This window comes from Leptonychotes weddellii, chromosome 7 (genome assembly GCF_054177405.1).
Source record: "Leptonychotes weddellii isolate Sample4059 chromosome 7, ASM5417740v2, whole genome shotgun sequence".
NCBI lineage: Eukaryota > Metazoa > Chordata > Mammalia > Carnivora > Phocidae > Leptonychotes > Leptonychotes weddellii.
Window position 1 is genome coordinate 20,672,237 of NC_138375.1, and position 9,936 is coordinate 20,682,172.

The 9,936-nt window shown below is 33.2% G+C and overlaps 1 non-coding gene and 1 pseudogene across 1 annotated transcript; one reads left to right on the plus strand and one right to left on the minus strand.

The window, feature by feature from the left end:
- Window positions 1–2,832: 2,832 nt before the first annotated feature.
- Window positions 2,833–2,981, minus strand: LOC115939223 (U4 spliceosomal RNA; annotated as a pseudogene).
- A 6,664-nt stretch (window positions 2,982–9,645) lies between these two features.
- On the plus strand, window positions 9,646–9,720 carry LOC115939450 (small Cajal body-specific RNA 14). The gene has a single exon (XR_004074266.1).
- The last annotated feature ends 216 nt before the right edge of the window (window positions 9,721–9,936 follow it).

A 9,936-nucleotide genomic window follows, 5' to 3' on the forward strand; every position in this document is an offset into this window, starting at 1 on the left:
CAGGCGCCCCCTTCTTATGTGAGTTTTAACAAATCGTATCTTTCAAGGAATTGGTCAATTTCATCTAGATTACCAAATTTGTGGGTATAGAATTGTTCATTGTGTTTATTTATTGTGTTCATTTATTACCCTTTCAGTGTCTATGGTTTCAGCAGTGACCTCTCGTCTTTCATTTCTCATACTAGTAATTTGTGTCCTTTCTCTTTGCTTTTTTAATTAGCTTGGTCAGAGGCTTACTAACTTTATTGATATAGGAAAGAATCAGCTTTTACTTTTTTCAGATTTTCTCTTTTTTTTTTTCCTATTTTTGATGTCACTAATTTTTTGCTTTAATTCTTATTATTTTTCTTCTTACTCTGGATTTAATTTGCTCTTCTTTTTCTAGTTTCCCGCAGTGGAAACTTAGATTATTTCAAACTAACTTTTCAAGGTGTAAGGTTAGCTGTCTTCCTAGCATAAATATAGATACATAGGTAGACAAATAAATGGCAGTCTCTAACACAATCCTATTCATTCTCAGGGTCACAATATATGTTACTTTCATCTTTATTTTGTAACTTTGCCATGCAATGCTTATATATTTCACACATTTTTATCCATCAAGCTATGTAAAATAATGTAAATTAATGTTTTAAAGTTTTATACAGGTTTCCATGACATTAAGCAAATATAACTAGAACTCGAAAATGATGGGGCACCTGGGTGGCTCAGTCAGTTAAGCGTCTGCCTTCGGCTCAGGTTATGATCCCTGGGTCCTGGGATGGAGCCCCATATCAGGCTCCCTGCTCGGTGGGGAGCCTGCTTCTCCCTCTCCCTCTGCTTCTCTCCCCTACTTGTCTTCTCACTTACTCTGCTCTCACTCTCTCTCTCTCTCAAATAAATAAATAAAAAATCTTTAGAAAAAGAAAAACAAGTTTTTGACAGTCTTTTCAATTCTCCTACTATCATTCTGGTATCAAAATAAATAAATATATGGGGAGAACAATAAATGAATTAAAGACTCAAAAATGTAACTCCGTAAGAGAACATAGGCAGGGACTCTGGCTTCAAAACCAAGAACCTACACATCACAAAGTACTTTGCTGTTAAAAAAATATCCTTTTTTTCCCCCTAGTATTCTGGAAAGCAGTAAGACAGTCATAAAACCAACTGATTTAACCACATTGGAAGTGGTAGAGATGAATGCAAGGGCTGTTTTGCCAGAATATGCTTTCTTTTCCTAGTGAGCAGAAAAAGGAGCTAAAGTGGTAGGATGAAGATCAATATAAGAGAGATCATGTGCTTATACAGGAATGGGTCCAAATCTGATGTACATCAGAATACGTAATGTGGTGTGATCAAATACAATTTATTCTGCTACAGTATGCATAGCTGTCATACAAGTCTTCTCAGATGATGTAGACTTAAAGATAGGAGAATAAGTGGAGGTTACAGTATTCCAAATACAATTTTCACAGAATTTAAATAATTTTTAAGTAAACTAAGAAAAACTGATCAAGAAATGCTTTGTTATAATTAAAGAGAAAGTCTTGAAGATACATAAGAGAGAAATGTCTGCAAAATTCTGAGTCATAGAAACAGAGTAAAAGATGTTATACTTACTCAGATTCCCTTCAAGTATAAAGTCTATTTAGACACAAAGGTTAACATTCAATAATTCATGAAATGTAGATTCAGTGATTCCCTAACTGGGGAAGGGGACTATTAGAAAATAAAACACCATCACTAAAAATCTGAATTAAAATAAGGAAAAAATTGAAATCAGTGAAATTATTCTTTATTATTCAGTAATTGTGGGCTTATGTCATTATACATTTGTCAATACCATTGCAAGTAATTAACCCAAATGTGGACTTTTGTTAGCAATGATGTACAATACTGGCTCTTAATTGTAAAGAAGATACCACATTAATGCAAAATGCTAATGTTAGGAGAAATTGGGGTAGAGGGAGCAGGTGAGGGGGCACATGGGAATTCTCTCTACTTTTTTAAAAAAGATTTTATTTATGTATTTGAGAGAGAGAAAGAGAGAGCTAGAGTAAGCAGGGGAAGGAGCGGAGGGAGAAGGGCAAGCAGACTCCATGCTGAGCGTGGAGCCAGATGCAGGGTTTGATCTAATGACCTGGAGACCATGACCTGAGCTGAAATCAAGAGTCCAGTGCTTAACCAGCTGAGCCACCCAGGTACCCCTTCTCTGTATTTTTCCCTCAATTTTTCCATAAACCTAAAACTTCCCCCAAAATAATGTCCATTAATCAAAAACCAAACCAAACAAAATAAAAACAATGAGTTATCAGTATATGTCTATTATAACAAGTAAAAAAAAGCTAGCCATATTAAATGTCGATGGACTCTCACTCACTGGTGGTAGAAATGAGAAATGGCACAGCCTCTTTGAAAGATATTTTGGCAGTTTGTTTCAAAGCCTAACAAAATTTTATCATAAGATACAGCAATTATGAAACTAGGTATTTACTCAATGTTGAAAACTTTTCAACTCATAGATGAAAATTATGTACACATAAAAACCTGCACACAAATATTTATAGACACTTTATTCATAATTGCCTGAAATGGAAACAACTGAGACATTTTTCAAAAAGCATATGGATAAACAAATTACAGTAGACATGCATATTAGCATATTATTTAATGATAGAAAAATAATCCATTAAGCCAAGAAAAATCATGGGGAATCTTAAGCACATATTGAAAAATGAAAAAAAGTCATATTGAAAGGACTATACTGTATAATTTCAATTATATGCTATTCTGGAAAAAAGCAAAACTATAGAGTTAGCGAAAAAATCAGTGATTGCCAGGGATTTGGGGTTATGGTAGTAAGGCCTAAAAAGTGAAGCACAGGTGTTTTTTGTTTTGATTTGTTTTTGTTTGTTCCTTTTTTATTTTTAGTTTTCAATTAGCAATAATCGCGCCTCGGATAAACCTCATTGGCTACGATCCTGCCACTGCGCAAAGCTCTTTTTTATTTTTAGATGGCAAAACTATTCTGTATGATATCGTAGTGGTGGATAGATGATATTATATGTTTATCAAATCAATATAACATTACAATTTTACATTTAGAAAATACAGCCCTAATACAGGCAAATTTAAAAATATATTCACAATGCCAACATGGACTGCAGTCTGTAACATGAGAATCTAAGTGTATTATAAATACATGAGACAATTACACTAGAAGTGTTGTGGACAAAAGTTGTTAAATTTTAGACACCATAGGAGTCTACAAGAATAAAAACAAAAAGAACTGCACCAAAAAAACTGTCCTTTCATTGATAACATTGTTTCGCACTAGAGTATGTGATAACTATTGACACTTTGCTAAACATGTATACTGGAATCGAATGCTTAATAAAAGGGCAACAGAATGTGGAAGCCAAGTTTATCACTGTTGGAATGAGAATTTGTAGATAAGCAATGGAGGAAGGTAGAATGATTCCCATGGTCAGAGTTAAAGTTGGAGACATCAGGAAAAATGCAAGATTAGAGTAAAATAAACACACATGTTTACATATAGAAATATTTATAATAGTGTGTGTGTGTGTGTGTACACACGCATATATTTCTTTATTCTGCCCACTGAAGGGGCTTAAAAGAAATGCCATTCTAGTGGCAAGGAGCATATTTAGTACCCAGGTCTTGGTTTCTAATACCATATGCAATAAAAGGAATTAGATCTTTGTGGAGAATTAACTGATTCTAGGACGTAAGCAATAAAGATACAAGATGAGCCTGGAGTAAAGAGGGAAGAAAGCAATGTGAAGAAATAGTTGCAGAGGAGAATGTGATGAGAACAGAGGTAGAAGTTGGAGAAATAGTGCAGAAATATTTCTACAAGCCAAATAATGCCAAGGAATACTGGCAACCATCAGAAACTATGAGAGAAACATGGAAGGGATTCTCCTTCAGATCTTCAAGTAGGAACTCTACTGACACCTTGATTTCAGACTCCCAGCCTCCAGAACTGTGAGAGCATGAATTCCAGTTGCTTTAGTTACCAGTTTGTGGTACTGTTATGATAGTCCTAGGAAACCAATACAGATTTTGTTTCCAGGAAGTAGGGTGCTGCTGTCACAAATACTTAAATTATTGAAGGGGTTTTGGAATTGGGTAATGGGTTGAGACCAGATAATTTTGAAGCACTTGGTAGAAAAAAAAAAAACAAAAAAACAAAAAACAAAAAACCCTAGATATCTGTGAAGAGAAAGTTGGTTAGAAATACGAATTTTCAAGGCAATTATGGTGTGTGTGCCGAGGGAAATGAGTAATATGGTAGAGAAAGCTTCTGTTTTTTACGTATGTAATCATGAACAAAATGTTGGTAAAATATGTTAAAGGTGTCTCTGGTGTAGCCTCAGACGGAAATGAGGAGCATGTTACGGGAAGGGTGAACCCTGGAAAGGTGACCTTTGTCTTTAAATGGCAGAGAACTTGACTGAATTATGTTCTACTGTTTGGTGGGAAGTAAAACTTGTAAGCAATGAATTTGCGTATTGAGTTGAGAAGGTTTCCAAAGAGAGTATAGAAGGTGTGTCCTGGTTTTCCCTTGATGTTTACAGTAAATGTGAGAGGAAAGAGATTCAATGAGGAAGGAATTGGTAAACAAAATGGAACCAACACTTGGTGATTTGGAAAGTTCTCAGCCTATCTACATAGTTGCAAAAGATAAGAAAGCGTGCTTTGTAGAGGGAACATTAAATGTGTCGCTGGAAAACCATTTGCTAAGTTTACAGAAGAGATTAGGCATGTGATTTATAGATCCAGTCCGTATCTCAGCAGAAGCCAGAAATAGAGATCGGGTTATCCAGAAAGTATCTGTAGGGAACTCTGTGTCTAATGGCATGTAAATTGTATGAAAGACCAACAAGGATGATGAATTTTACACCAGCAGAAACACTGTCAGCCAGCACTGACAAGGACAGAAATGAGATAAAAGAAAATGACTCTGAGGGTAGAATGAAGGAAATGGAGGCCAGAGAAGGCAATGCTATTGGTCTAGTTAGTGTCTGGGCTGCCCAGTGGGGCCTCCCCAAGCCAAGAGAGCAGGGTCACCAGTCTGGTGCATCCAGAGGGTAGAGTAGAGGGCCATGGAGAATTACTCTCAGGTTTTAGAATCTATGAAATTTGCCCTACTGAGTTTCAGATTTGTTGGGACCCAAGACCTTTTTAAATTATTTTTTTTTTATTTGAGTATATTTGACACACAATGTTACATTAGTTTCCAGTATATAATATGGTTAATTCAACTTCTCTGTATGTCATGCTATGCTCCCCACATGTGTAGCTACCATTCAACACTATCACAATATCATTGACTATATTCCCTGTGCTCTGCCTTTTACTCCCATAGTTTATTTATTCCATAACTGGAAGCCTGTATCTCTAACTCCCCTTCACCGATTTTTCTCGTCCTCCCACTCCCTCCCCTCTGGCAACATCAGTTTGTTCTCTATATTTATAACTCTAGTTCTGATTTTTGTTTGTTTGTTTATTCATTTGTATTTTAGATTCCACCTATAAATGAAATTACATAGTATTTGCCAAGACTTCTTTTAAGCTTTTAATTTCTCCTTCTTGAAATGATAATGTCTACCTTACATACCACACTATGAATCTTTTTTTTAAAACTTGAGTCTTACAAATAATATTATGTCAGTATAATGGGTCAAAATTAGAATCGGAAAGCAGAAGGAAAATTTAAAAATTCATAAATATGTAAAAATTTAGATTACATTGCTAAGTAACTGATAGATCAAAAAAGAAATCACAAGATAAATTATAAATAGCTTTAATATAACTGAAAATGAAAATAAAACATCAAATCTTCTAGGATGCAACTAAAGCAGTACACAGAAGAAAATTTACAACTGCAATATGTCGTTAAAAAACAAAGCTCTCAAATCAGTAATCTAACCTTCCAACCTTAAGAAATTAAAAAGATCATTAGAGCAAACTAAACCCAAAAATTTACCAGTATTTTATAGACAGGGCAACCAGACATTAAAAATAAAGATATCCAGATTGAAAGGAAGAAGTAAAATGATCCTTATTTTCAAATGGCATGTCCTTATAAATAAAAAAACCCTAAAGGATTCATTTATTAAAAAAAAAACAAAAAATATTAAAACCAATAAACAAGTTCAACAAGATTCATTTAAAATAATCATTTGCATTTTAATATACTCCCAATAAAAAATTCAACTATAAAATTAAGTAAAAAATTCCATACAATAGAATCAAAAATAATAAAATACTTAGGAAAATTTTCAACAAAAGTAATGCTAGACTTGTATAGTGAAAACTGTAAAACATTGTGAAAAGAATTAAAGAAGATCTAAATAAATGGGAAAACATATGTTCATCGATCAAAAGACTTTATTATTTAGATGCCTCCATTTCCCTAATTGATGTACAGATTTAAGACTAGTCCTTATCAAAATCCCTGCTGGATTTGTTGCAGAAACTGTTAAAAGTGATCCTAAATTTTGCATGTAAATGGAAGGAACCCAGTGTGGTCCAAACAATCCTAAAATAGAAGAAATATTTGGAGGACCCACATGTCCTGACTTCAACATTTACTACAAAGCTATAGTAATTAAACCAGTGTGGTATTGACATATGGTGGACACATCGGTCAGTGAAATAGAATTGGGAGTTCAAACACAAACCCTTACATGTATGGTCAGTTGATTGCAAGCAAAGGTACAAGATCATTTAATGAGAAAATAATAGCTTTTTCTACAAATATTACTGGAGAAACTGGATATCCATATGCAAAATAATGAAATCAGACTCTTTCCACAATTCATACACAAAAAAAACCTCTAAAGGATTACAGAAGTAAATGTGAGTACTGAAATCATAAAACTCATAGGAAAAAACAAAGAAATAAGTCTTTATCTGGTTAGATAATGTTTTCTCATATTTAACACCAAAAAAAGTACAACTGACAAAATTAACAAAAAGTGGCCTCCATGAAAATCCAAAACTTTTGTGTTGCACACAATATCATCTCAGAAGGGAAAAGACATCCCCCAGAAGGGATGAAAATATATGCAATGACTTCTGGAATTTATATTCTGGAGTTTTATATTTACATTTATCAGAATATATAATTATTAAACTCAATAATAAAAAAATCACCTCATTTAAAAAGTGGGCAAAGAATCTATACAGACATGTCTCCACTGAAGATATACAAATGATCAATAAGCATATGTAAAGATGTTCAACATCAAGTCATTAAGGAAATACAAATGAAGCTATGAGATGCCACTTCATATCCAATAGGATGATTATACTTCCAAGGACACAACAACAAATGTTGATAAGGCTGTAAAGAATTTGAATGGTCATACTTTTCTTGTGATAATGCAAAATGGTGTACTTTGGAAAACTATTTGATATTTCCTCCTAATTTAAGCATTGTATTAACATACGATGAAGTTTTTCCACTTCTAGTTATATACCTAAGAGAAATAAAAACATATATCCATGAAAAAAGTTGCACACAAATGTTTATAACAGCACTATTCATTTTAGCTGAAATATGGGGGTAAATCTTGAATGTATATCAACTGATAAATGAATAGATATAATGTGGTTTTTACATCCAATGTAATATTTATCCATACAATGTGAATGAAATATTGATGCATCCTGAAGACTACTTATTGTATGATTCCATTCATATGAAATGTTCAGAACAGGGCAAATCTATAGAGACAGAAAGATCCCTTGGATCTGGAGGAATGTGGGATAAACAGCAATGACTGCTGATGGACATGGGGTTTCTTCTTAGAGTGATAAAAATGTTTTAAATTTAAATTGTGTTGATCGCTTCACAACTCTGTATGTATTTAGAAAAACATGCTGAATTATACATTTTAAATGGGTATATTTCATGACATTTAAATTATATCTCTCTAAATATGTTAAATAATTCAAGTGAGGGGCGCCTGGGTGGCTCAGTCGTTAAGGGTCTGCCTTTGGCTCAGATCATGGTCCCAGGGTCCTGGGATCCAGCCCCACATCGGGCTGCCTGCTCGGCGAGAAGCCTGCTTCTCCCCCCACTCCCCCTGCTTGTGTTCCCTCTCTCACTGTGTCTTTCTCTGTCAAATAAATAAATAAAATCTTTAAAAAAAAATTAAATTGAATTTGTTGTATTGATTTTTTAAATTAAATTATTTTATCAATTTCTCTATGGAGTATTCATCCTTTCTGTTAGATTTGAGTTTTGATTATTTTTCTACCTGTTTACATACCAATTTCAATTTGATTTGCATATTCATTAAAATCAGATCATTTGTGAAATAATTTACTGGAAAATATTTGATGAATCCCAGAAAGGACAACTGGAAACTGAAATCGTAGTGGTTATGGCAGTTATGCTTAGATTATATGAATACTGCTGTTCTAAAAATTCATTATAAATCATACCAAAGATCATATACAGGAAAGAAAAGTCAGCAAACATTTCTCTTTTGAGATGAATATTTTTGTATCTCTTTATCAGGGAGGTACAATTGAATGAAAGACTTTGATAAACACATTAGTTCCTACTAGTGTATTTTTAATTCACAGTTATTTATTTATGCATCTATGTTGTCGTACAGGAAACCACAAACATCTGCAGCAGGGTAAGTATATCATGAGCTTAGAGAAAGGCAGATCTGGAGTGAAATACAACCTTTGCCACTTACAAGATTGTGCAAGCTATTTAACCAATGAATCTCAGCGTCCTCATTTGTTAAATAGGTAAAAGAGTGCATACAGGGCAAAATCAAACCAAATCCAGGCGCATAGATTCAGAGGGCAGATTGGTGGTTGCCAGAGGGAAGGGAGCTTGGGGGACAAAATGGACGAAGAGGATCAAAGTACAAACTTCAGTTATAAAATAAGTCATGGAATGTAAGGTACAGCATGGAAAATATAGTCAATAGCATTGTATTGACTCTTTGTGGTGACAGATGGTAGCTAGGTTTTTTGTGGTGATTATTTCACAATGTACACAAATATTGAATCACTATGTTGTACACCTGAAACTAATAGAATATTGTATGTCAATTATGCCTCAATTAAAATGTGTGAATAAAGGAAAAAATAAGAGTGTATACACTGCAATATTGTGAGGATGAAAGTAAATGGCAAGTACTTAGACAATCTCCCCACAACAGATCTTTGGCATTTAATGAAGGTTGAACTTTGCAAATGTGGGTGTGGTTGTGTACGAATGTTCATATATCCATATATAAAGTACCGATATATTTTACTGTATTTTCAATTTAAATTTCTTAAGATATCTAATTGCCTAAAAATTTATTGAAAATTTAGATATTATTCTGAAATTTGTTTAATTCTTGAAATTTAGATACTAATGACTATATTTTCATAACTTACTGTCTGAGTTTTGTTATTCTTGCTTTTGATGATTAAGGTAATGTTTTGGTTTATTCAAAGTATAAATGATAGAGAATTTATCACCATTTTATACTCATCAAATAACTACGACTTTATTTATTTTTACCATCAGAATTTAGTTGAGGATAAAATAGTTTATATCTATTTTAAATGGTTAACTATTTAATGCCTACTGTGATTTAAAACTGAGTAAAATTTTATGTGACTGTTCCTGGTATTGATTGCATTTGTTAGTTGTACAGTGCAACCATACGCGGTCACACACATCAAAACATATGGGAAAAAAAAAAAAAGAAAACTGAGTAAAATTTTGCTTACTGACAAAGATTTATAATATTACACTTATCGAGTTAATTAGTTAAATAATTTTAGTTGATATCTGAAACTTTAAGAATTTTGAAGCCTAAAAAATTCATCAATTGTTGATTAAGAATCATTTTACCTTGAATTTTTTAAAACAGTATTTATTAGTCCAAAGTAAATCTTTTGAGA